General features: G+C 51.1%; 1 protein-coding gene across 1 annotated transcript in view; it reads right to left on the bottom strand.

The window, feature by feature from the left end:
* Positions 1 to 26408, bottom strand: part of LOC132246613 (short transient receptor potential channel 2-like) — a 578215-nt gene that overhangs the window by 147763 nt on the left and 404044 nt on the right. The gene's annotated exons all lie outside the window — the stretch shown is intronic.

Below are 26408 nucleotides of genomic sequence, written 5' to 3'. Positions count from 1 at the left end.
TCAAGGCTACTCACAAATTAGTAGGGTGGGATCCCTACAGGAATGTTCCCATTTTAAAACAACTTATCAGAATATTAATTCCAGGAGAACTTCCTTACAAACCCCTGATGCATGTTCAGTAATACTGCGTGAAAATAACTTGCTCCCTTACTGCAGACAGTTGGGAGTGTGGGGGTAGGAGAAGCATAAAGTGAATCTAAAATTGTATAGCTTCTCTGAATATAAAAATATTGTAATGATGCACAGGAATTTGAGTGGCCACTATGGCATTTGCAGTCCACCCATCATGCGTGTGTGCATCTTGTGTGTGTGTGTGTCCTACTACCTTACATTGAAATAATGCTAGCTGGGTTTAAAAAAAGGTCTAGAATACTTCACAACAAGTGAAAGTTAGATGCTGGCATAGGGCAAGTTATATTTCATGCTTTAGCAAGAAAGCTAATTTCTAGAGAAAGAAATTTGTCCTTTTCCCATTTGTGCCTTGTGTCTGAAGCTTCAGACTGTTGCGGTTGCTAGAAGGAAGAAAAGACAGTTGAATAACTTGGTATGTCCCATGTGTGTTGACTAAGGAGATAATTCGGCTAACCCAGGGACACCTTAAGCAATAAACACTAACCACCAATTCCCATTACTTGTTGCCTCCAACTGGTGATCATAAATCATGTGTTTTGGTCAGTTGCCAAACAAACAAAACACCATTGCTTGGAGCTGTACCACGTCACTGTGTGTGGGTCATTTGTATTTTTGGCTGTCATTCATGGGTCTTTGTTCTGCAGTTTCTCTTCTCTGGAGCTCCAAAGGCTGCAACAAAAGTGACTAAATATTCTCCCTTATTTATTTTTCTGTCTGCCCACAGCACTGACGCAGGAGACAGCCCTGTGGGAACCACTGGCACTACCAACTTGGAGCAGCCTCAGGTTATCCCATCTCAAGGTGACCTTCTGGGTGATCTTCTGAACCTTGACCTGGGCCCCCCAGTGAATGTACCCCAAGTGTCCTCCAGGCAGATGGGTGCTGTGGACCTTCTTGGCAGAGGGTTAGACAGTTTGGGAAGGAATGTACTCTTTCTTCCATTTCAAATGCTGTACAGTAACTAAAAACATTTGTGGTCTCAGCGGTTGGCAAGACCTTGGGTATTCATTCCCTTTGTGCTGAGTGCCCGCTACTGGGACCTGAAGAGATTCATAGATTACTGGGACCCTCAGCAGCCATTGTTACTTCTGTGCCAGTTCACAGCCAGGTTCTTCCTTTACTAAAGAATGCTACCACACAACTTAGATTCCCATTGTAGATTGATAGGACTATTTCCTGCTTTCTCTCACTGGGAAGCAGGGGAGGAGGACTGAAGAGCCCTGTCAGTTCCTTAGGTGTCCGAGAGCATTATAAAATACACCAGTTCCTCTTCTAAAGGGCTTTCATGGTGCCCTCTTGTTCCCAACTCAATTGAATTTCATTACAAGCTCCGTCTTTATAGCCTGCGCCATCCTATTTGTGTATTCTCCAGAGCATGTCTTGCTTTAAGTATCGGTGACATCTTAATTGCAGTTAGGCCAAGAGAAAGCACTCTGCTACTCTGCATAGTCCTGCCCTTCACCACAGGCACTCACAAGGTAGTATTCTAATATTAAAAGGGTCAGGCACCAGAGAATGAATAAATTCATTCTGCCTCTTGCCTGGGGAGGGCAAGCTGGGCATAAGCTGTCATGACCGAATCAGAAGGGGGAAAATGTATTATGCAACTGAATAATGGGTGCAGTGGGTCTTAAATCTGTGGCTGCCATTCAGTAAGAGAACAGATCACTGAATACAGTAGCACATTTAGCCTTCAGCACTGTGAGTCAGGCCTCTACCATCAGGCAGCAGCTTTGGAGGAGTGGGAGGCTGTTCGTACGGCTGGACGAGCCCCAATGCAACAAATCCTTATTTGTCAGCTTCTCCATTCATTGTAGCAGTCTTGCTAAAACAGACATTAAATACAGAGCCCAACTTCTGGTGTTTCACAAGCTGATGAAGTAAACACAAATCTAACCCTCCCTAGCATTGCTATTCACACAGATCAGATGTGCTCAACTTATTTGATCTCTGTGCTGTTTGAGCAGCAGTTCATGCACCTGAAGTTCACATCAGTGGAACAGGCATGCTAGTCCTTGGCTGCAGTTCTCAGCAGCATGTAATGTATAAGCCCAGCAGCGGGAGCTCCGTTCAGTGATCTCTGATGAAGAGAGAGACAGCCACTGCTGTGCACTGTAACTAATTTTATTTCTTTAATTACATTAATACAATTCAGAAAACAATGTCGTGTGACAGCTTGAAAGAGGCATTTGAGCCATAAATCCCTGTAGAGACACCTTCATCTCTGGTTGCAGAGACAAACCTTCTGTATTGAATGTCGAGGCACTTGGTTGTTGGCCAGAGACCTTGTGGATGAGAGTAACTTAAGGACAAAAATGGGTTAGATAAGTCATGTCCAACCTTTTAGCCCCATGTGGTTGGACAGTTGGGGTAGGATCAGTGTACAGGGTGGATCCAGTTTGTGTCCCCAAGCTGCAGCAGTCACTTGGCTCCCCACAACCCTCATACTTGGTTCCAAGACAAGGGGCTTTTTTTCATGCTAAATGGAGAATAAAAACTCAGAATTGAGGAGAAAAAGTATCTAAAGAAGTTTGGAGGGACATCTGTAATGCTTACATCACCAATTCTCTCAGGGGCTCATTCTCACAAATGTAGAGAATTTCCTCCATTTCTCACAGAAACACATTCCTTAACTTCTCAATGATCTTCAGGGTCACAGTTGTTTTCCCTTTTCCTGGCAGGTGATACATAAACAGCTTCCTGGTTTTGCAGGGGTCCATGGTCACTAACTCATATTGTTTAAGAGTCAGAAGGTTGAAAAACTCACAGGAAAGGTGGTCACTTAACAAGGACCTAAAACTCAGCAAGCCAATCACAAGTGCATCCAGTAATTTTTTGATGACTTCATGGGATATGATATAACTATTGCGATACATTATTTGCAACATAACGTATCCACTATCACTAGTGTCAAGCGCATCAGGGCAGTTGGCACGAATCTCTTGGAGGCGCTGCTGGGGGGGATGTCTCTTAGCAGGGTTTTTCAAACACTTGAGATTGAACCTCTGCTTTGGTTACTTCTTTTGTTGACATCAGTCTGTGGCCGTACGGATGGATGTAATGGAACAGATCAAACAAGAATCTATCCAGCAGCCTTTGGGGCTAGTCTTCTCCTCATCTTCTTCACGTGTCCCACCTGAGAGAGTTGACGATAAGGATTCAGCAGAGTCTGAGAATTATTCAAATCTGACTGGGTCATGATGGGAGTTGGAGTCCTGCACTGCCCTGCTCGTGCAGCATCCTCACCCCTCTGTACTTCTGTGCTAGGATACCACTGTGTCGTGGAAACACACGCAGCATACTTTTGGGTCAGGTCAGCAGAAGCTTTTATTCCAAAGAAACTACAGCTGTAGGGGGATTCCAAAGTGACATGGATTTCCCAAGCACCTGGAAGGGGTTCTCCCCCAAGAGCAAAATCAGGAGACTTATATACTTTTTAACAGTCGCTTACAACTCATGTGATCATATAGTGAAATTAGCATGAAAAGCAGCTATGACATTACTTCATTACTTCTTTGCTGTAATCAGGATGGGAACTTATGGGGAAGGCGAGGTTAGTTCACAAACCTCCTTCTTGCACCTGGAAATCAGAGTTGTACATACTTTTTGCTATCTTCAAGGCTGCGGTGAGGGAAGCAGTTGCAGAGGAGTTACAAAGAACAAACACTTTCCCTTATCTGTTCTACTGTACAGAGCCAGCAATTCTCCACAAAGCAGTTATGTCATCTTATAACTCAAATGATCAAAGTTTAAGGCATTTATTTTTTTCTAATTCCAGTACCCAGAGCAGAAAGGGTACTAAAATCTGGACAGGTGTTGTGCCATATACAGCACTTTCGATTGATATGCATCGTATAGGACGGACCACGTTCTGCTGCTATCCTGCTGGACCGAGATATATTACAAGAAGTAAAATTGGAGTGAATGTCAAATTCCAATCTGTTTGCAATGAGAGCAACATGAGGTTCCTTAGAAAAGTTGTAGACCATGAATCCTGTACAATTGAGAGAGGGTACTTTACCCAACAGGATTCCACTGGTGCTACTAGGGCTATAATCTAGAGTAGTTAGGCAATGAGGGTAGTGTCCTACAGGTGTGGCTTTATTATAAGCTCCGGTGTTGTTGGATCTGTAACAGAAAGGCGCCTCTAGTCTTGGGGAGATTATCCAGTTAGCAGGGGCAGCCCTGCTTTCCTTAGGAGCGGACCGATGGGCAGCTAATGAGTAGTGTCTAATGAAGCCGCTGTTTATTTTTCCCCATTCCTGGAGGGATATTGGCACTCAGATCATTGGGATTCCTTGGTGCAGGTGCGCTGGGCTGCGAGAGCATATCCAGCAGTCACTTTTATTTCCAGCTTGAGCCACCGTAAGGGAGATCTGCAAGTACAAATTTTTCTCCCACCCCCCTTGGGTGATACTAAGATACCCAAGTGTGATGTATCAGGATATCAGTGCCATTTTTAGAGACAGGAGGGACAAAGAATTTCAACAACAAACATAACCAGCACCAGTAAGAAAAAGAACACTACCAGCCAAACCCAGGATGGCAGCCTAAGTCTTTCTTGGTCCTCTGGGCTCAGGTTACCTAAAGGACTGAGAACGTCGGCTCTTGGTCTTGATTGAGGAGTTGATCTTCCGAGTGGGAGCATTTACTTTCTTCGAGGACGGAGATGATATCTTTGTTCTTCAACTGATGAATCCGGCTGGGCTGAGGTGTTGGGTTCAGGGGAGAGGTTACTAGCACTTGTACCCTGATGCTCCTCACTTGCCTGAATGAGGTCCTGAGGGTCTTTGTCCTTGGCCTCAGGGAAAGGTCCCAACCTGGGTTGGAATTCAGCTGCTTCGGGGTCCAATGGAGGTGATACCTTCTTGCAGTGCGAGGCGTGAGTCCACGTTTGGTGACCTTGGCAACCAACAGCAGAATTAGTGGTCAGAAGTACCTGGAAAGGTCCCTTCCATCTGGGTTGAAGTGCGTTTTTCCGTTGATAGACCTTTACGTAGACCCAATCTCCAAGTTTGAGGTTGTGACAGGGAACATCTGGTGGTTGAGGTAAGGCTTCTTGCACCTGGGCTGCAGCCTGATGTTGAACCAGTTGTTGCTGATGTGGGAGTCCCAGGAGAGCAGGGTTCGAACAAAGGTCAAGGATATCCTCTGCTGGCTCCGGTGGTGGGGGCGCCCTGGGCAATGCTGGATACAGCGGAGCGGTGGCCGGCGTGTAATTTGGGGGAGCAGCTAATTTCTCCCGAACAGTTTTTAACTGCTGTTTTAATTTTTCTTGAGAGTCTTTTAGACTTGTAGTTTGAGATTCTGTCCGCCTTTTGGACATTTCATCATACCAATAGAAGTACATGTCCCAGTGGTTTTATGGTGTTTTGGATCCATGGGACTCCAAAGCCCCTCTTAAGTGCACTATTTTATGCTGCTCAAATGTTCCTTCCTGTGGAAAATGCTTCACATGATCATCCCTAGTATACCAGTTCCACTTATCCAGGTACTTGCAAGCCTCGGGAGAATAGTGTGTGTACATGAAGTATGCCGGAGTCCCCTTAGGGGGGACGGGAACTTGTTTAGACTGACTTGTTCCCATTTTCAGTCACACAGGGAGACGTAGGAGAAGCTTATTTAGGATGTCCGGGCCGCTCAGTGCCTTGTCCCGCAGTTTTTCACCGCCCAGACAAAAGGCTTCTGACCCGACACCGGCTCATAAAATGGAAATGGGGAGGGAAACACAAAAGGGATCCTTTCACTCCTGCTCTCGGCAGAAGCTACTGGGACAAGGGGTTTGGAAAAGACAAAATCACTCAGACGCCCTGTCCACTGGGTCACGAGGTTCCAGCTGGGCCCTTGCTTTCGACGCTACCTTTGTAAGCAGAATCGGGGCAGCTAGACCCAGCCTTAGTCCCAGACCTGGTCAGTGGCTCATTTTTCTAAATACACACACACACATTCATTCAATAGCCAGATAGAAAAAGACCAAATCACTTGGAAGCCCTGTCCACTGGGTCACGAGGTTCCAGTTGGGCCGCCTGGCTTTCAAAACTGCCCTGTCAGGCAGAATTGGGGCGGCTGAACCCAACCGTAGTCTCAGACCTGGTCAGTGGCTCATATTTCTAAATACACACACACGCGCATTCATTCAGTCAGCCAGACCTCCTCCCCCACACCGCCTTAGCTAATTAACTACAAGCCCGATGTGCTGTTGGATGAAGGTGCTTCAAACAGTTTCTCCCTGAATAAAACGTACGTTACCAGACAAAAAATTGGATCCTTTACCAGACAGAAAAGTTTAGCCGGCAGCAAGGTTCAGACTGACCTGGGTCTTGTCATTACCCCTGGTGACACGTCGGCATGACAATCTTATCTTTTCTTCTCTCTTAGGTGTCTGGTGAGACTTGAGACCCCAAGCATTCTGCTTCTGCCTTTTATATTCAACTTCACAGCTCAACAGGTCATGGAAGTTAAATGGCTCATCCTGGCCAGCCAAGTAAGGCAACGATGCTGCAGAAGCCAGATGGGTGTGAACTGCTTCCCTGGGCATGCTGGCCTTGGGGAAATCCACCAGATCCCTCCTGGCTGGGAGGAGAGCATCTAACAAGTTGGCAGTGTCCCAGTAGAAGCTCCCGGGGGTGCCTCCTTCTGCAAGCCCACTTTTCACCCGTTGCAGCCAAGCCCTTAGCCAATGGGTGAGGCTCCACTGTTTGCCGTGACACTGGATGCTTGAATGTCGCTGGGACACCTGAGTGGCAGTGCCGAGGTGAGTCGGGCAGGGGCCTGTGACAAGGTTACATGAGAGTGAGGGGGCAATCTCAACATACGGACTGCCAAGCCCCTCTGTTGGAGTGCACGGGCCCAAGGCAAGGACACAAGAGAAGAGGCTGCAGAAAACTACAAGGAGTGAGAAGCCACTTACGTGCTGAGACAGGCAGAGGCACCAACGCTGTCATCCCGTGGACCCATCCCGGCAGATCGGGAAGGGGAGGACGAAGAGAGGGGATGACGGGGGTGGATGGAGAGGGGAGGAGTGCAGGGCTTCACCTCCTCAGGGTGAAGCAGCACGGGAGCAGCCAGGCGAGCTGGAACCTGCAGGAGAAGGGCAGAGTCAGGGCACGCTCAGTGTGGGGTCCTTCCGCTCACTCCCGGGAACAACAACGGGGTAAAGGAGCGTCTCCCCAGCAGGGAGCAGGACGTAGCTCTCACACATGGCTCAGTGGGGCTTTCTGTCCCAGCGGGCCTGGCCTGGGCCAGAAGCTCTGATTCCTGGAATGAAACCCTGGCAACAGGGTCCTCAGGCCCAGAGGTGGGCAATGAGGGGCCAACCCTGGAGATAGCAGGTCCATGCAGGGCACTAGGGCCCTGGGAGAGAGGTGGGACGGGTCATCCTGAGCAGCCTGGAGGCGGGGGGCCCCTGATCATCATGTGGGTTGGTGGAGGGGCAGCCCCTCAGGCCTGGGTCTGGTTGGGGTGCCGGGGGGAAACTCACCTCCTTGCTGCCCCCAACCTTCTCCTCCTCCCCTCTGCCACAGTGTCAGCCCTGCAGGTGGGAGGCAGAGACACTGGTCACCTCCCATTCACCTCAAGCCCCCAGGCTCTGGCCACTGCCACCACCCCATGCCCATGCCTCCCCCCAGGAGCTGCTCTTCCTTTGCTGAGCACTGTGGGGACAAAGCACATTTGTGGGCTCAGGGAGACTGACGACGCCATCCCACAAAACAGCCCTTCCCCAAAGAGAGACTTGCGCAGAAGCAGGGACAGGCCCTGGGCTTCAGCCCCGAGCCCTGCGCCGCACCCCAGGAACAGCCCAGTGCCCCCCAACCCCACACCTACCGGGACAGGAAGACTGCTGCGTCCTGCTCCTGTTGAGCCAGGTGTGCCCTGAGTGCCTTCAGCTCCAGCTGCAGGAAACGGGACCGTGTGGGTTAGAGAGGCCTGACGCCACTGCCCGTCTGTCTGCACACGGAGCCACCTCTTGCCCCATCTGTCCCTCTGGCCCTGCCTTTGCCCTCCATCCTGCAGCCCAGCCCCAGGCTTGTCCCTCTGGTCCACACCTCCGTGCAGCCATCACCCACCGTGCTTGGTCTCCTCACAGCCCCCAGCCCTGCTGGGACCCGTTCACATGCTGCTGGCAGTACCGGCCACAGGGTTTGTCCTCCTGGAGAAAGAAAGAGCGTCTGGGGCGATGGGCTCCATTGGGCAGCAAGGTCCCATCTCCCCGTGATGCAGGGTTGGCGGCCCCCTGAGCCCCGGGGCCGGGCAGGGCTCCTAGAGCTGGGCCTGGGGATCCAAGGGGTTGGATGTTACCCCCTGTCCCAGGTGAGTCCCCACCTCCCAGGTCCAGGTCCCCCCAGACATTTGGATTTGGGAAGGACTGTCCCTGCGATCGGGAGATGAGCCCACGACCCTCCCTTAGTCTTGGAGGCCCCGTGGAGTTGGTGGGAGACAGAGACTTTCCCCCAGGGTTCCATGTGCTGCATGGGGCTGGGAGGGGCACCGGGCACCTGGGGAGAGACCCCTACCCTCAGAGCTGCCCGTCCCACTCCTTGGGCAGGGGAAAGACTCATGGCAGCGGGGGAATGCGACCACGTCTGGCCCCTCACCTCGCTTGGTACCCGCATGGCTCCTGGCCCTGCGGGGAGACAAGGGGCCGCCTGTCAACTGGGCCCACGCTGCTGCAGCGTGCAGGACGACCAGCCCCTCTGGGCCACAACACGTGGGGGCACCTGCCAGGAGTCCTGCGTGCCACATGGGGGCAGCTTCTCCCGCCTGAGCATCTGCAAAGAAACACAGCCCTGAGCTGAAGGAGGGAAAGAGGAGCTGGACTGCCGAGAGCAGGGATGAGGCATGGGGCCGAGTGCTGGGCTCTTGCCCACCCTCAGCCCCCACTCACAGCTTGTCACATCTCCCAAAAGTCCCCGGGACGGACTCGTGCCGTGTCCCCAGGGCCGCCCCCATGGCTGAGTGAGAAAGGGCACTCACGTCTGCAACTGGTGCTCGCCTCCAACGCCCGGATAGGAGGATGGACTAAACCTAACTACCTAACTAATGCCTAAGGAACTACTAATCGAACTAAGAAACAAACAAACAACTATCTAACGAACTAATGAAATAACTAACTATTGAACTATCTAATGAACTAACAAACAACCTATCAACTACAAACTACCTACCTAACTAACTAAGAAACTAACTAGGTAACAAACTAGCAATCTAAGTGGCTAACGAACTGAGAAACTACCTAAAGAACTAACAAACTACCCAACAAACTGCTAAAGTAAGGAACTAACTAACCAACAGAGATGAGGCACGAGGAAGGGCAAGTGGCGCGGGCGAAGGGCGGGAGAGCACTGGGAGGAGCCGGTACCTGAGAGTGAGGTATGAGCGTATTTATACTTTAGACAGCAAGAAAAGACGCAGGGTTCAGACAAAGCAACCTGGGGAGAAACAGAAAGATGTTGATCATTCGTTTGTCACACGTAAGCAGTTTACTTATTTAGAAAAAAACACTATGTTTTGGGAACAGTTCTCAGCTTCTGGTTCGGCGGAAAGGAGGAGGTTAACATCTGCACACAGACAAAAAAAGGCATGAAGGTTTCTCCTTATCTTAGAACATTTTAAAACACAGAGCATCAGCACCTTTTTTCTTCTCTTTCTCTTCTTGGTCAAGTAAGAGGCCTGGTTAAACTTATTTCCACTTTCCCCCCTTTTGGGCCCAAAATATTAGATATTTATAGCCATGAGCCTTTTGAGTTTCTTTGACATGACCCATCAACATAAAATACTAGATTTGGGTTTTGCAAGGGGATGTCCTTTAGATCAGTGCGGGGCATTGTTAGGTGGGCAGTAACAACAATACAATCGTGGGGTTCACCATCTAAAGGAGTAGGCAACAGGGAGGCAGGGTTTAAAACAGGGAATCTAGTTGTCATATTGAATGAAATAGTTTGAATGTTTGTAATGGTTGCCCATTAGCCAGTTTCAGGAAGAAGACAAGATTTATCTGCTTATCTAGGTCATTGTTTTGGACTCCGTGGGGAAGATCCAGACTTTGCTCAAAGTCTTAACTCTTTAATTTTATCTTTAGAGGTCTTTAACAAAGAGAACCTAACAATGACCCTTAAGCAAATATCCCGAGTTCCGAGAGAGCAAACCCTAGGGCCTTTTGACAAGATTGGTAATAAAAGGTCACTTGCAGTGGTATGGAAGTTCCCCAAAGTAATTAAAATGATCAACAAAAGAAACTGATTACCAAGCGAAAGAATATGTTAAGAAAGATCCGAGCGCAAATTTGGAGTAATGACAGGTTTGGGTAGGAGTGGCCCAGGACGGCAACTCACTCAATAAAAACTGTAACCTACTCTCCCAAATTGGAGGTGACTATCCTTGCAGAACAACGAAGGAAGAATCGCACGTGTAGGCCGGATCAGACTGATCACCTGAACCACCCTCTCCGTGAACACGAATCTCTTAGTTCATGCCGCGGAGCACCCGAAAGGGACTGAAGGAAGGGGAGTTAGTCCTATCACTGCTGAGGCCAGCCCATTGAATCATATTGCTGAGGCGAGCCCATTGAACTGTACTACTGAGGCCAACCCATTAAATTGTACTACTGAGGAATGAAACCATATTTAGGCGTTCGGCTTCTCGGAATTCTAGGATTGTAAGTATATTATGAAAAATAATAGTATTGATTCAAATTTAACTTTTAGTTGCAATTGTAGTTTTTGTAATACTAATTCTTATAGCATTGTTTGGGAAGGAAGTGCATTCGGAGCATTGTTTCTGATATATGTAGTTATTGTGTTCTTAAAGTTTGTGGTATTTCTTAAAGCTAAGCAGTGTTATATGCGTAGCAAAGAATTATAAAATAAAATTGTGTTGTATGAATTAAGTGTGTAATCATTGTGGAATCGTGCAAGTAGCTAACTACTCCCCCAGCCAGTGCATCAAAACGAATCACTAAATTGTGTGGGATTTTCTCTATTCCATAACCCACTAGAGACACTAGTTAAAGTAATATTTCCAAAAGAAAGAAGCAAAATTTCATACTTAGTCAATCTAGCATTTGAAAGGTGTTGAGTTTTAGTTTTTAGTAAAAGGGCTGCTACAGCGTGCGGGACAGCCACAGTAAGGGGAGAACCTAATACAAGGGTACAGGACAGTTCAACAGTAATAGCAGCTGCAGCTACAGCACGAAGACAAGGAGGAAGTCCGGCTGCAACTGGGTCAAGAGCAGAGCTATAATAAACAATGGGACGGTGCTTGTCTCCATGTGCACAGGCAGTGCAAATCCATCTTTTTCATGACAAAAAAGAATAAATGGTTTAGTATAATTGTTGCACAAATGGCTAGTTTTGTGCCCCTGGAGGCTTGTCCAATCCACCCCAGGAGAGAGTCACACACACAGGCTAGGTCCAGTTTCAGATTTATTGTTTGCAAACAGTTCAACCCGGGAGCTGAGCGCTCAAATCAGGGTTGACAACAAACTGGGTCTGAAACTTATTTTTATAGCCAATGTAAACAATAGATTTCAACGTATCGTGCAATTATTGGCAGACTTAGCATTACGTCTTGCATCGTATGTCTAGCAGTTACATGTTCTATGACGGTTTACATACATGTCTCATTTACATCTTAAATCCCCTCCCAGGGGCAGTTCTTAAGCCCCTCGCGGTCATCCTTCGGTCAGGGTCTGGTCTCTCCACCTCAGCATCTTCCCTGCCCCTCTTCTCTTATCTCTCGTAAGGAGTTTTTTATTGCATCTGTTCCTGGCTCTGTCTGCAGAAGTGTAGTTCTACATGCCTTAGCAAAAGCAATTGTGATAATATGCAAAAGCAATTATAAAAGCAGGAAATATAGATTATGCTATATCTTTACCACATAATCAGGAAGGCCTAGGGCAGGAGCTTGTGACAGAGCTTGTTTAATAGAGGCAAAAGCGGCTTTGGCTTTTGAAGTCCAGGGCAAAGGCTCAGAGGTATTAACAAGAGTCAGGTTTTGCAGTGGCTTGACTATAGAGGCATAGCAGAAATATCATGACCCAAATAGTGGATACGAGGGAGACAAAGTTGTAGCTTTTCTTTAGATGCCTTATGGCCTTTTAGGGCAAGAAGGTGAGAAGAGTTAAAGAATCAGCTTTAGAGGGTTTAGGTTGTAGCCGTGTTGGTCTAAGGATATAGGCAGACAAGGTTCCTTGGGTGAATTTGATATCTTTTATTAGACCAACCCAAATGGCTGGAGAATAGTTATTAAGCAAGCTTTCGGGTTCAAAAACCCTTTGTCAGGCTAAGGCAGCTGCAGCAGTCGGTGCGTGCTCTTCCTGGATGGAATGAAAAGTAAAGAAGCCCGGGGCTGGGCTGGGCTGGGCTGGGCGGGGGAGTCAGTCCAGGCTGATTGTAATGTATCAAAAATCCAATGTCTGTGTTTAGTCCCTGATCTCTAGTATCCAGCAGGTTGATGAAATGGAGCTCAGAGGCTCGTCTCTGGGAAGTGTTGTGTAAGTTCCCCTTGAGGATCAGGACTGAGAGATCTCTCAGTGTGCAAGGATTGCACTTTTTGGTTGGATGTGTGCAGTGCCAAATGCAACCAATGTAACATGAGCTGGAGTCTTCCGCACTTTCCCTTGCAAAGGCTTTGCTACGTCTGCTGGGATAATGTTTGCTTCTGCTCCAGGATCTCACTTCAAAGCAACTGGCAAGCCAGCGATCATGACTGTGCTACACCAGGCATTCTGGCTATGAAAGGTCTGTGAAAGCCGCCTTGCAGCCATTGGGACCATATATAGGGTACTGGCTCCTTTTGCAGATTTTGGACCCTCTGCCTTTGATTTGCACATTTTTGCAAAGTGGTTCACTCCCGAGCAATTGTAACAAGTTTCTCCAAAAGCTGGGCAGCACCGAGACTTGTGTGTGCTTCCACACCTTCTGCAGGCTCTGCCTTTGTTAGCTTCATTGCTCACCTGTGGAGCAAGCTTTGCTGATGGCTGCTTTGCTTTTGCAAAGTGCTCTGGCAGCTTGGCTTTTGCTCCCCTGTATGCACGCTTCCTTCTGCAGACATAACTCGGGCCTGAGCACTTGTGAGAGCCTTTGCTCTACAAATATGCACAGGCTGCGCTAGGGTGAGGGAGGGATTTAGCTGAAGCCTTTCTTTCAGGTTGCAGGCAGTTATGCTGAAGACAATTTTGTCCTGCAGCCCAACATCCTCAGCAAGTGCAAATTCACAATGCTGTGCTCTGCTTCTGAGCTCCCTTACAAAATCACTTATGCCTGCAGCCTCACATTGTAGCTAAGCTGCCAGAACTGCTACCTTTCAAAGACAGGGTTTTTCCTGGGTTCGCAGTACTTTTTGAATTCTGCAAGCACCTCAGGAAGGGTTTTGACACCCCTTGCATGTTGGTGTCAACTTCTAGGGCTTTATCCCCAGTGCAGTGAAGCATGACTGCAATTTTATAATCCTCTGCCTCTTCCGCAGCCTTTGTGACTGCAAGGTGTAATCGAAGCCTCTGTTCCCATCTCCTCCAATCTCCCCAAGATTTCCAGTGAAGGAGGATGCTGGTGGAAGTTTGAAATGCTCCATTTTTTTCTTTGAATGAACGCTGCAACCCCCTTAATCAGGATGCCCGTGACTCGACCGAGAGACGGGTCACTTGTGACACCGTACAGTGTTTGCTGTATGCCACCGGATCCCAGGGACCGGGGACTCGCTCAGACCTCTGCGCCTTTGGGGCCCCATCCTCCAGTCACCATTCAGCAGAGACCGGTGGAGTGGTAGACAGCTTTATCTTGATTAGGAACAGGATTCATCAACTCACATGCTCACATTGTGCAGGGAGAACTACAACTCCCACCACCACAAACCGCACCTGCAGGGCATCACGGGGAAAGACTGGGTGGTCCATCTATTGGCCCCTTGAAGGTACATGTCATATACCACAAACAATGCTCGCATCCAAAGGGGTGTGATGGTGAAGCCTAAAGAGCTTGCCCAGGCTTCCCCAGCAGAGACGGGGAGGCCTGGCCAGGGACAGAGGAGTGCACATGCCCTCTAATCTGTCCCAGCCTCCCCTGGCACACTACCTCTATGCAAATCCCAATTTGATCCTGCTCAAGGACCTGCCCGGGGGTGCTGGGGACCACGGCCCCAGGAGCTGAGCTTCCACGCTGGGCTCTGGGCTCCCTTCCTGCAGCACCATGACCGCCCTAGTCAGGGCCCTGCTCGTCCTGGCCCTGCTCCCCCACGAGTGCTTGGGGCAGGGCTGGGGCTGGCAGCAAGGGTAGAGTCAGGAACCCTGGTGCCCAGTGCCAGGTGCCCCAGAGCCAGGTTGGGGCAGGTGAGGGGGGCTCCTGGAGGCTGTGGGGAGAGACCCTCATCCCATGGACATCCCCCTGCTCCCCACAAGCAGTCCAACCCCAGCCCTGACCCTCCAGCCTCCGCTCAGGCCACACCAGCCCTCTGGGCCACCTCTAGCCCCAGCTCCTTCTCCCACGGCCCAGCCCCTGCAGCTTCCCTGCCACCAGCACCCTCTGCCACTGAGCCTCTTTCCTGGGCCTGTCTCCAGGAGTGGGAGGTGCTGGACTGTGAGGGGACCGTGTGAAGGTCAAGTGAGGCAAATTCAGAGCCACAAACACCTGATATCTGCTGGCATCTTCTGGCCCCGCCAAGGCTGGGGCTGGCAGGGGGTATCCAGGGGTTTGGGCCCCCACCAGCCCTGTGGACCAGCACTGTGCAGTCCTGGGGGAAGCTGCTCTTGCTTCTCACCGCCCTGCCAGGTAAGTCCACGTCTCAATGCCCTGAAATATCCCGAAGTGTTGAGATCCCAGAGACCTTGGCACAGGGTGAGCCTGAGCAGGGGATCCTCAGGGTCCCTCAGCATCTTCCCAGGTGCCCAGGCAAGGACTGGCACGATGCTTATTCTTACCCTTTCTTTGTTATAGAAACCTGATCTCGGATCTGGAGGGGGAGTTCAGATGCCTGGCATTGGGTTAGGGTTTGGGGCCGGGGGTGGAGGTGGTCTCTGCACCTCTCTGCAAAGCCTCTGGATTCACCTTTGGCAGCAACTCCAGAAACCAGCTCCAGCAGGTGCCTGGGGAGCGGCTGGACATGAGTGGCCTGAGAGCGGTGGACAGAGGGTCTTCCCAGCTGCCATCAGGAGGTCATCACAACTCAACACTAGCCCTGCTCCCCAGATCGGGGTATTTTGGGAGTGCCAGGCACATCTACACGAGACGTTTACTGCGCACTTGCCTAATGAACCGCACAGCCTGTCCATGCGTCGTTGAAAGAGCACCAAACTAATCAACTCTGCTGCAGGGTAGGACTTGTAAATACACAGCTGCAGAGTTTTTTTGTGCACAGCAGCACACAAGTAGACCTGTCCAGCTGGCTGTGGCACGAGGGTGCTTCTGTGCTGGGGCTGTCTGCCAGCGAGCCCCGCGCCGAAGCATCCTCATGCCCCAGCCAACCCCTCTGAGCACATTGAGCCCAGTCGACCCCCTGGCTCCCCTGCCCCCTAGCGCTGCTGTGACTTGGCTCAGTGTGCTGTGATCTGGGTGCACTTGCAGACGCGCACCCAGGAGCTTTGCCCCCTAAAGGCCTGGGTAGACGCTCCCACTGAATCTCCTATGCTGTAGACAAGACCTCCTGTCCCGGGTCTAGGGGAGTCCTTGGAAGCAGCACATTCATTTACTAAAGCCTTGATATTGCTCTGCCTTACACCAAGGCTAGGGAAAGGACCTGTATGGCTCCATGATACAAGGAACACAGTAAGAGAGGAAATGAGACTCGGGCTGCCTGCCTTCTCCAGGACAAATCCATTTTAATATTTTAAGGTTGGTGGCCTGTAGAGATTTGGACAGTTCTCCAGCACCTTGGCTCCCTGGCCTCAGGCCTAATTTAGGATGGAGATGTGGTCCATGTCTTTACAGAGCAGAAAGATCCCAACAAAAATGGCAAGAAGCCTTTTGCATGAGACGAGCCATTGCAGCGCTGGCTAGCTGTGACAACAAGCCTTGAAAGGGAAACCGCTTTAGCATTCTTCAAGGCACATTTTGTTTCTTAAGGACATTTTTCACGTTCCAAGCCAAATCAGCCCAATGAAGTCCAAATCAGTGAGTCAGTTCAGACCCATCAGTGGCCCTACAACCAGCAGGCCCAAGCACGGAGGCTTGGGGTTCGATGCCCCCAAGTTTTGCCTGTCCTCAGCCATATGGCTGTAGAAGCAAGCGAGGGAGGAGCCTCCCATGTCCATAAAGTGGGCTTTAAGCTGCAACACGTTGGCGGGTACTAAACCACGCCAGAAGAACAGTTATCCCCCAGGAACGCTTAAGGAAAACTGCCTGCATGGACCCAGATCCATGGTGTTTCCCCTGCCAGGAGCAGCCTCTCTGCAGCCTGCTGGAGCACCCCATGTGCTCCCCCTTCCTGGGATCTCTGCCGGTATCAGGCCGGGGAGCTGCACCTCAGAGGGCAAAGCTCCCACATGGACAGTACCTGCGTAGAAAGAGGAATGGGATCTGCCATCTGAAACCTGAGCCTGTTCCAGCCTCAGGAAGGGCTCAGCCTCCTCTGGCAAGTAGAGGGGAAAAACCCTCGGGGAAAATGGAAAGCAATGACTAGGTAAATGGGCAGAAGGAAGTGCTAAACCAAACCCAAGCAGCTTCTTTGCAGTGAAGGCCTTAGGTGAGTCCACAGCAAATTTCAGAAGAATTTGCAGCACTAATAAATTCTCCCGTCTTTTTATTACATGTTACACACCTACTCAATGGTGGCTTTTACTAACACGCACGTAGCGGGAGATACATTCTTCCCCTATGTGTGCAAAACTGTCCATGTGGCAGGGGCCGCCGAGTGACTGATCTGTACTGAAGGTCACGAAAGTGGGCACTTCTGTTTGGAGCTGACGTCACTGTGTGCTCTGTCCATTTGGAAGGCAAGCATTTCCCAATCATTCTCACTGAACCAGTCCTGAGGTTTCTTTGTGAGGAAGCCTTGACATTTTTGGCACGCCTCACGGATGCCTTTCTCAAAGCTCTTCCTCGAGCGGTCAGTGGCATCAAGGGCTTCGGGGCAGTTGGCACGATTCTCTCGGAGGCGCTGCTGGAGGGCATGTTCCTTAGCAGGGCTTTACAGCACTTGAGATTGAACCTCTTCCTTGGTTGCGTCTTTTGTTGACATGGTTTTGTGGCCGTACGGATGGAGACGATGGAACTGCTCAAACAAGGATCTATCCAGCTCCTTTGGGGCTGGTCTTCTCCTTGTCTTCTTCTCATGCCCCACCTGAGAGGGCTGACGACAGGGATTCAGCAGAACCGGAGGATTGTTCAAATTGGAGTGGGCTGCGACTTTTTCAGCCTCCGCAAGAGAAGGTTGAGAGGCGAGCTTGTGGCTGCCTATAAGTTCATCACGGGGGCACAGAAGGGAATTAGTGAGGTTTTATTCACTAAGGCGCCCCCAGGGGTTACAAGAAACAATGGCCACAAATCTAACAGAGAGCAGATTTAGATTGGACATTAGGAAGAACTTCTTCACAGTTCGAGTGGCCAAGGTCTGGAACGGGCTCCCAAGGGAGGTGGTGCTCTCCCCTACCCTGGGGGTCTTCAAGAGGAGGTTGGATATGCATCTAGCTGGGGTCATCTAGACCCAGCACTCTTTCCTGCCTATGCAGGGGTTCGGACTCAATGATCTATTGAGGTCCCTTCCGACCCTAACATCTATGAACCTATGAAGCTATGGATTTACAAAGCAGCTAGTTGTCCACCCTGTTCAATGTAGTCTAGCTCTGCCTTAGTTAAGGAGACCCAGGAGGTTTATATGTGGGGCCTGTGATAACAAATGTATTAATGAGGTCAATTGTCTTGCATTGCTGAGTCCATTTGCCTTGATATCAAAGCTTTCGTGTTTCAATTCCTTTCCCACGCTTTTCAGTTCTTTTCCCACACTCCGAAATGGCCTTCTTGGACATAAGCCTTGGCCTGGGGTGGGTTCATCAAGTTCCTTAAACATTGGTAGTGAATTGAATATAGGCAGTATTCTGTAGACTCTTTCTTTAGCCCTTTGATGTCGAGGCTGAGGAGGAGGGGTATGAGATAGAAGAGACAGCCAAGGAACATGAGTGTGTCTGCAAGTACCTGTCATCATTCTCAACGCTTCATTCAGTTGCTTTGTGACGATTAGATCACGTTGTGCATGCTTGTTCAGGAAAAGAAATCCATGCAGCTCTGCGCACAAGTGCTGTCCTTCAATCGAGTTGGGCGCTGTTTGTGCTGTGCGCTAGGGTGTGGACAGTCCAGGTTGCCAACCTCAGTTCTGGATTCGGACAGATCCCAGGCAGGTGACAAGACACAGGCTCTTTATTGTGCCTTTTCTAGTGCCCTCCACACACAGGAGAGGACAGTTCATCTGAAATAGGCCTGCTCGGGCATAATTGCAGCTGCCTAATCACACTCCTGTCTCAGTTCCAAGTACAAAATAACCATCGTACGGTCATTGTCTCGGTATGCAAAGGTCCGTGACGAGAGGCAGGTCCTTGACTAGGGGCTTCGGGTAATTGCTAGAGTGTGCCCCCGTTGCCACTCACCCATCACTGTGGGACTTGCTATTGAAGCAAGAGGCTTGTGCACGCCTTCTCTTAACGTGGGGATGAAATGGCACAACAGCAACCAGACAGTACTTCTCAGGAGGGAAACCTGAATCCCATGCCAAGGAAAACCAAGAGCACTGAGGATATCTTCTGCTGATGCCTACATCTGCCTCTGCCACCATCGTGAAATAGTCTTGCTTCGTCGGCATGCTCCACCATCAGTCACTTTTATCTTGATTTTTGGATCACTCTTAGCCTGGCAAGCTCACTCTTCACTTTGCGAACACGGGTGACCCTAGTAGAAGTACAGAACCGCAGACAGCATCGCTCTTGATGTCAACGATAGCAGACAAGCCTCTCTCCATCACATCACAGTTGCGATCCTTGTGAGGATGCCTTGGCAGGACAGACCTCTGCCTATAATCAAGAAAAAGAAAGCAGAACAAAAAGCCCGCATGAGTGAAATCCCCTGCGATTTCCACATCAGGACAATGAAGCCCTTTCTGCAAGGCACTTGGGTGGGCTCATTCTGTGCAGCTTTCTTCATGTCGCCATTGTTAGTAGCCAACGTATTGCAGACTACATGGACACAGACACTTTGCCCATCACTCTAAGCTTTGGGAAAGGCTCTTGTGGGGTTGGTGCTTGCAGGAGGAGAGGCCAGAACTGGAGCAGGATACTCAGCAAAAGAGAAAAAGTGAAAAACACAAGCTCCTCTCCCATGCCAGCCACAGCCTTCCCACTGTAAGCTTTGGTCACAGCTTAAACAGTGCCCCAGTGTCCCTCCCCAGCCCACTTGAGGGATGAATGCATGCCCGTGTGCAGGGTGGGACTGGCGGTGGCAGGGCTAACTGCCCTGCCCAAAGTCTGGCGCCTTGAGTTGCAGCACTCCACTATGACTGGGATTTCCTCAAACTGCCCATGCAGCAAAGTGCATGTGAGGGGAGAGCAAAACTGACAGAGGATCAGCCTAGACCCGCTGTGCTGCTTCAAGCTCTCCAGCCTACTTGGGAAGACCTGAGACACTGGGCAACACTCCCTCTCCCCAGCAGGTCCTGTCCTCCATGGTCACGTCCATGTTAGTATGTCAGCCTAGCAAGTACTGTATTTTTCAAAATACAACATACCCGCTTTCCAAACAAAAAACAAAAAACCAACACTGCTGGCAATCCCACTGCTTGTTACGTGCAAGCCAGAGGGTGAGAACAGTTCCTGCCAAAAGCAAAAGTCCACTCTTCATGTGATCTCCGGGGTGCGGAGCAATGAGTGGGCTCAGGCTCCGTACCGTGCTCCCCACTTAGGTACTACAAGTCACGATTTTTATTTGCACCATCCTGCCTGACTTGAATGTCACTCATTCTGTACGTGAACCTTTCCAGATGAAAAGACCAGTGTCGTTGAAACACACGCAGCATACTTTTGGGTCAGGTCAGCAGAAGCTTTTATTCAAAAGAAACTACAGCTGTAGGGGGGATTCCAAAGTGACATGGATTTCCCAAGCACTTGGAAGGGGTTCTCCCCCAAGAGCAAAATCAGGACACTTATATACTTTTTAACAGTCGCTTACAACTCACGTGATCATATAGTGAAATTAGCATGAAAAGCGGCTATGACATTACTTCATTACTTCTTTGCTGTAATCAGGATGGGAACTTATTGGGGAGGCGAGGTTAGTTCACAAACCTCCTTCTTGCACCTGGAAATCAGAGTTGTACATCCTTTTTGCTATCTTCAAGGCCGCGGTGAGTGAAGCAGTTGCAGAGGAGTGACAAAGAAAAACACTTTCCCTTATCTGTTCTACTGTACAGAGCCAGCAATTCTCCACAAAGCCGTTATGTCATCTTATAACTCAAATGATCAAAGTTTAAGGCATTTATTTTTTTCTGATTCCAGTCCCCACTTTGTGACTCTTTAGTCTCACTTTAGCCTTAAACTTCCATTCTCATGAGCCCCTCTATTTCCTCATGCAGCCTTTCATGTTTTCTTTCAATCTGCTCGCACTTTTGTAACACCATTATTCTAGACTCTGCTGTGGGTTTTCTTGCCTTGCTAAAGCTTCTGTTGTGGCTGAAATGTTAATTATGGCTAATTCCAATTCTCTTACTCCAAGCCACGGTATGAAGGCTCTCACAAATTGATGGAACCCAGAGTTTCTGGTAGCTAAGGGGTGTAGTGAGCATGTTTGTTATTACCCTGAAATAGAATAGTTTTCTGATAGCATACTGTTAGGTTTACAATAATTTGGATTATTAAGAACTATTAGCTTTACACCTGAATACAAGGCATGACCTGTGGCCTAGCAATGCGGCTGACCACAAGGCAGAATGATAGCTAGGCCTTTGCTTGTGTCATGTAATCATTTTAACTGTACCAAGCATTTTCTGAGTTAAAAAGTGGATCTGTGTCTGTGTGCTAAAAAAATCAGCTACAGCAAGAAATAAGATAAGACAGAGAAACCATTGTTCTGGGTATACTAGTTGCGTCCTTAAAAAGTATCTACTACTGTGTAAGGTTTTGCTAACACGTTATAATGTTACTGTTACTTAACTTTTAGCTTTTAATAAGTGCTAGTTCAGCTTAATAAAAATATGCTGTTACAAAGATTACAAAGCACCGCCCAAGTATTGCTTTTTGTTAACCATATAGTCTTGCTTTGTTATAAAAAATATAAAAGATCACCTCACCCTTGAGGGGGGGGCATTTTGCCTTTTGCTGGCTTTATGGTCTTTGCTCGAGCAAATAAACAGCTGTCTTTCTTTACCCGCGTTGTCTGTCAATCAAATTACAGCTAGACAACGGACCTTAGGGAGGTTTCTCCCACCACAATGAGGGTCCCCATCCTCAGGATTTGGAAGTAAAGTGGCTGGATTTAGAACTGTACATCGCTGAAGTTACACATTTTTTGCTGCTAACAGCAGTACTTCGTATCTGTTCAGACGCTGGTTAGAAAAATGTTGGGTGTTGTGTTGTAATAGGAGAGCTTTTATCGCAGGAGGCACTTGAACCACAGGAGGGTGTCCTAGCACTCTGACACAGAGAACGGCTGCCCTCGCTACAGGATCTAGCTGAGCAGAGCAGTATGCTATGGGACGGTTGGAAATTCCCCACGGCTGAGCTAAGACACCTGAAGCAATGCCTCAATTCTCATGAGTGAATAAGGTAAAGGGTCCCATCTGCACTTGCGTCTCAGCGCCACGGGGCACTCGCATAGATTTCCCAGTTACTCCCATCATTTTTTTTTCAGTTCCTGAGACCGCAATTCCCGCCCTTTTTGGAGAGTCTCCCAGTGAGGATAAATCTGCTCCCGTATCTGTAAGACACTTATACATTTTTCCTGCTACTTGAAGTGGGACATAAGGGGATTAAGGGGCACAGGTATACTCAAAAGATGAAGATTCCCCCAGATGCATCATGTGGAAGAGTCCCCCCTCATTTCATTGGGAGTCATCTATGTCCTGTTGCAAGCCTTGGATCCAGGGGTCTGTAGGATCGGTGCTTGCAGCCCAGTTATTTCCCAGGGTTCCCCCCTTTTTTCCTCCATAACTCTTCTTCAACCTGCGGTCGTAAACTCCAATCACAATACAATTTACCAAATAAGACACAGGTCTGCCGTTAAGCTTATTGATCATGCTTAGTTACTATGGGGGAAGTTGTGGGCACCTGAAGGTGCAAGCTGTGCTTCCTGTGTTGCTAGAGAAGGAAACCCTCTTCTCTGCGCACAATTTCTAACAGTGTGCAGATATAAGGACCAAGGCAGCTCCTATTTGGAACAGCTGAGAAAGGCGTAGGCCAGCGATCAGTGGAGAGGAAAGAGAGAGTGAGGGGTTTCAGCTCCTATCCAGGCTCTGCTGCTGGCTTGCTGCTTTTCTTCCCAGCTTTTCCACCTGCAAAGTGTGCTGGCTTGCAGGGCTGGAGGGGGCTTGATATTGGTGCAGCTCTTCAAAGACAAGAACGATCATGAGAATGATGCAGCGTCCTCGGACGTGTTTCTTCTCTGTCTTTTCAGTGTGCCACGTGGCGTTGATGCACTTGCATTCAACCGTCGGTCCTGCTGGATTGCTTTGCCCAGTTGAACATTAGGCTTTTGTACATCTCAGAAAATAAATGGAGTTTGCTGTTAGACAGCGCTGCTACAGACTTCTGAGTGGAGTCATTATCTGCCACCTATATCCCTTGTGAGGACTGAGCTCTCCTCCTTCCTCCGCGCTTGGACACAAGGCCATTTTTCATCCACCCTTGATCCTCCCGATCTCGTCTCATCCAAAATGTGGAAGAAGCAGCCATGCTAGACTTGTGAGCTTTCTCCTACAAACTTGCTCTGCCACGGCTGTGATTCACCTCAGATGGGATGAGAAGCTCAACAGTCTGCGTTGCAATTTGCTTTCCAAGGCCTGGAACAGCCTTGCCACGAGGCAGCTCCTGAAGAGGCTGGAGCGCTCCTCTGGTCTGTACGTGGCAGAGGGGAGGTGGGCCTGGGCTCCGTCTGGCTCCCGGTTCTCTGTTCCTACCATTAGTATTGCCAGAATTGGGGCTTTTGGTCTTTCTGTCCGTTCTGGCTGCGAAGACTGACTGGGTGCAGCCCCAGCCTGGCTCCCGGCCACGCTAGGCTCTAGTCCCTTCCTCCCCTCCTCCTCCTCCTCCTTTCCTGGGGCAGACAGCAGAAGCGAGTGGTGCTGGGAAGGCAGCAGGGCAGGTGGGCGGGCAGGAGGCAGGGGCGAGGAGGAGGCAGGGGGAGCGGGGCCAGGGCACTGGTATCTTGCGTGGTGGGGGAGCCAGGCTGGGGAGCTGGACCCTGGTGCAACTGCTTGCAGCATCCTGGCTGCCTGCCACAGCCGGCTCGGGTCCTGGGCGGGCCCCTGCTGCCCATCACAGAGCCCGGGCTGCTCTGAGCAGGCAGCAGGGAGGCTGCAAGCAGGTGCCCCAGGGCCCCTGCAACCTCGGCCTGGCTTGTTGCCAGCAGCGGGCACATGCAGGGCTCAGGGTGGATGGCGGGGAAGGGACTGCCTCTGCAGTCGCACTGCTGCAACAAGCATCGGGCCCTGTGCTGTTCCCCACCATCTGCTCCGGGCATGCCGACATCTTACAAGGTGAGGGAAGGGCCTGCATTGAGGAAGGGCCAAGGGGCTCACCCCAGCAGCCCCGCGGACAGCACCCTCACATCCAGGAGGAATTGCAGGCTAGAAAGGTTTATGCGGGTGGGTGGGACCTTCCCCAGCAGCCCATCAGCTCGGTGCCACAGACCCGGGGACCACATTACCTGCTGCCTCACTCCCAGTTGGGCACCGGGACCCATGCAGGATGTTTGTCCCACGGTGCAAAGTCTTCCGCGGGCCTGGCCCAGGCTGCCCTCTCCCTCGAAGGTGCCCGTGGAGATTTCTGCCATGAGCAGGATCGGGAGGCACATGCAGTAAGGGAGGATGCTCCATCATCAGCCCTTTCCCTCCTGCAGGTGACTGCTTGCCACCTTGTGCCAACGTGTGCCAGGGGGAAGGGTGGAGAGCATTCCCCAGAGAGGGTCTGGGGGTTACGGTTTGCCCAGAGCAGCTGAGGAAAGGGCATGGAGAGCGTGTCTCCTAGGACATGCCTTCTGGCACAGTCGGGCCAATGCGCGCCAAGGATGGAGGGGTCATTTGTGGCGTTTATAGTCTCCTTCTGGGCGCGCTGCTCGAGAAAGGCCATTGGCACTCTTCTTCCGCTGAAGTCCCGCTGTGCGTCGGGAAGGCAGGAGATGCGGCAGCTCCACCGCGCGGTGCCTCCCAGACTTTGCTCTGTGTCTGTGCAGGACAGTCTCTGTTTTCTCACCCTTCACCTCTGCAAGACCCCGGCAGGAGGCGCGGGAAAGCTCATCTCAATGGGTGTGTGAATGTGCAAAGCAGGTGTAACGCCCCCACGCACGCTGCGTTGTGCGTTGTGCGTGTGTGTGGGCAAGACGGCCCGGTTGTTCTGGCCACGTGCTCAGCACACGGCAGCCCGGGCCCTGCATCTGGGAAAATATGTAAAACCCTCTGGCCTCACTGGCAGATGAGTGAGAGAGAGGCTGGACTGCGGCACTCCTCATTGGACGAGGCTTGGGTGATGTCACACCAGGTACGGCATGCACAAACAGCTCAAGGTTTCTACCAAGGTTGCCACGTCCTCTTCTAATAAGCAGAAAACTGGGCTTGTTTTTTTTAGAAGTCACTTGACATTTTTGAGAGTCGTGTGTTGCGGTTTTTCTGGTTTGTTTGATTTGGAGGGTGCTTATTTGGGGCTTTGTTTTGTAATAGGTGCTAGTTTAAAACCGGTTGTAGGAGTGGTTGTGGTGACTGATCGGTGTCGATGTATATGCATGGCATTAACATTTTAGACTCATCCTATCACGCTTCGTGCTGTTGTGAAAACACCCCCCAATGCGAGGACTTTTCTGGCTCGCCCACTTGCCACTTCGCAGGCCCATGGTCCGCGCTAGACGCCGTCTCGAGGCGGGGAAGGGGGATGTAGCAGCGCAGGTAAACGTGCAGAGGTCCCCGGGGGGTCGGACGTCGGCAGGTTGTGGCGTGTCACAGTTGCACTGTCCACGATGAGTGCACGAGTCTCCTCACCACAACTGAAGCCGACTTCCTACAGCTCCAAACACAAAACCTGCCACCACTGGCCAGTGCCCCGACCCTGCTCACCCGGGTCTAGCAGACGAGCGTGCCCAAGCACCTGTGGGGCACGTGCCTCACAAACCCTCTGTCTCCAGTCTCTCCAGCCTGATCCTGAGAGGGAACAACTGACAAACTCCCTGCAGAGCTGGTGCAGTCGCCTCCCCTGGGAATCTCAGTCGGAGACTGGGCGGTCACCTGGCCGGGCCCCCCTGAGCCCAGTGCAGGGGCTGGACCCGAAGACCTTGCCAGGTCCCTTCCGGCCCCTGACAACCGATGACACTAGGAGGTGGCAGTGCCCTGTGGTGTCCTGCCCAGAGGTCGAGCCAGGAGGAGGGTGCGCAGCTCTGGTGCAGCTCGGGGTGTGAAGTGCCCCACCCCTGTGGAGGGGCATCAGGGGCAGGAGATGGAGGGGCAGGAAAGCAGGGCAGGGGAAGAGAGCTCTTGGCAGGGCAGGAGGGACCTGGGGGAGGTTTGTGGCCAGGGGTGTATTGCAGGGAGACGGGCACTGAGGGGTCAGGACGCGTGAGCACAGCTGGGACCCTTGCTTGCTGTGCTGCCGCGCGGATCCCCCGTGCTGCACGCGCCACAGGTCCCTGGTGTCCTGAGCACCCTTTTCCCCTGGCACCCCTCCCCTTTGCCTGTGCAAAGCGCCCACATGGCTGCAGGGTCCCCGGGGCCGGTGCTGGCTGTGGGAAGGGCATGTTTCCCAGTGGGGAAGGGCAATGGGCCCCACGTTCAGGGGTGCAGGCAAGCCTGCTGCCGTGCTGCTGGGGCCGAGACACCTCCCAGGCCGGCCCGGGGGACGTGCTCGTGGTCGCGGGCGGCGGCGGCTGTGGCCAGGGGGGGAGGGGAGGGGAGGGGAGGGGAGCCGGTGGGGCCAGCGCTCCCTGCGGCAGTGCCGGGCGGGCGGGCGGGGCGCGGTGTCGGCACTGCTGTGGATCAAAGCAGCTTTTGCCCCTGGCCCCGCACGCCCTGCCCCTCCTCCTGGAGCCCCGAGGAGCGAGGCCGGGCGGGGGTGGCCGGGGGGAAACTGAGGCAGGGTCCGGCAGGACGGGAGCCGTGTGTGGGGCGGGGGC

This window comes from Alligator mississippiensis, chromosome 16 (genome assembly GCF_030867095.1).
Source record: "Alligator mississippiensis isolate rAllMis1 chromosome 16, rAllMis1, whole genome shotgun sequence".
Taxonomy (NCBI): domain Eukaryota; kingdom Metazoa; phylum Chordata; order Crocodylia; family Alligatoridae; genus Alligator; species Alligator mississippiensis.
Note: the sequence above shows the minus strand (reverse complement) of the source record. Positions and strands in the feature narration are given on the sequence as shown.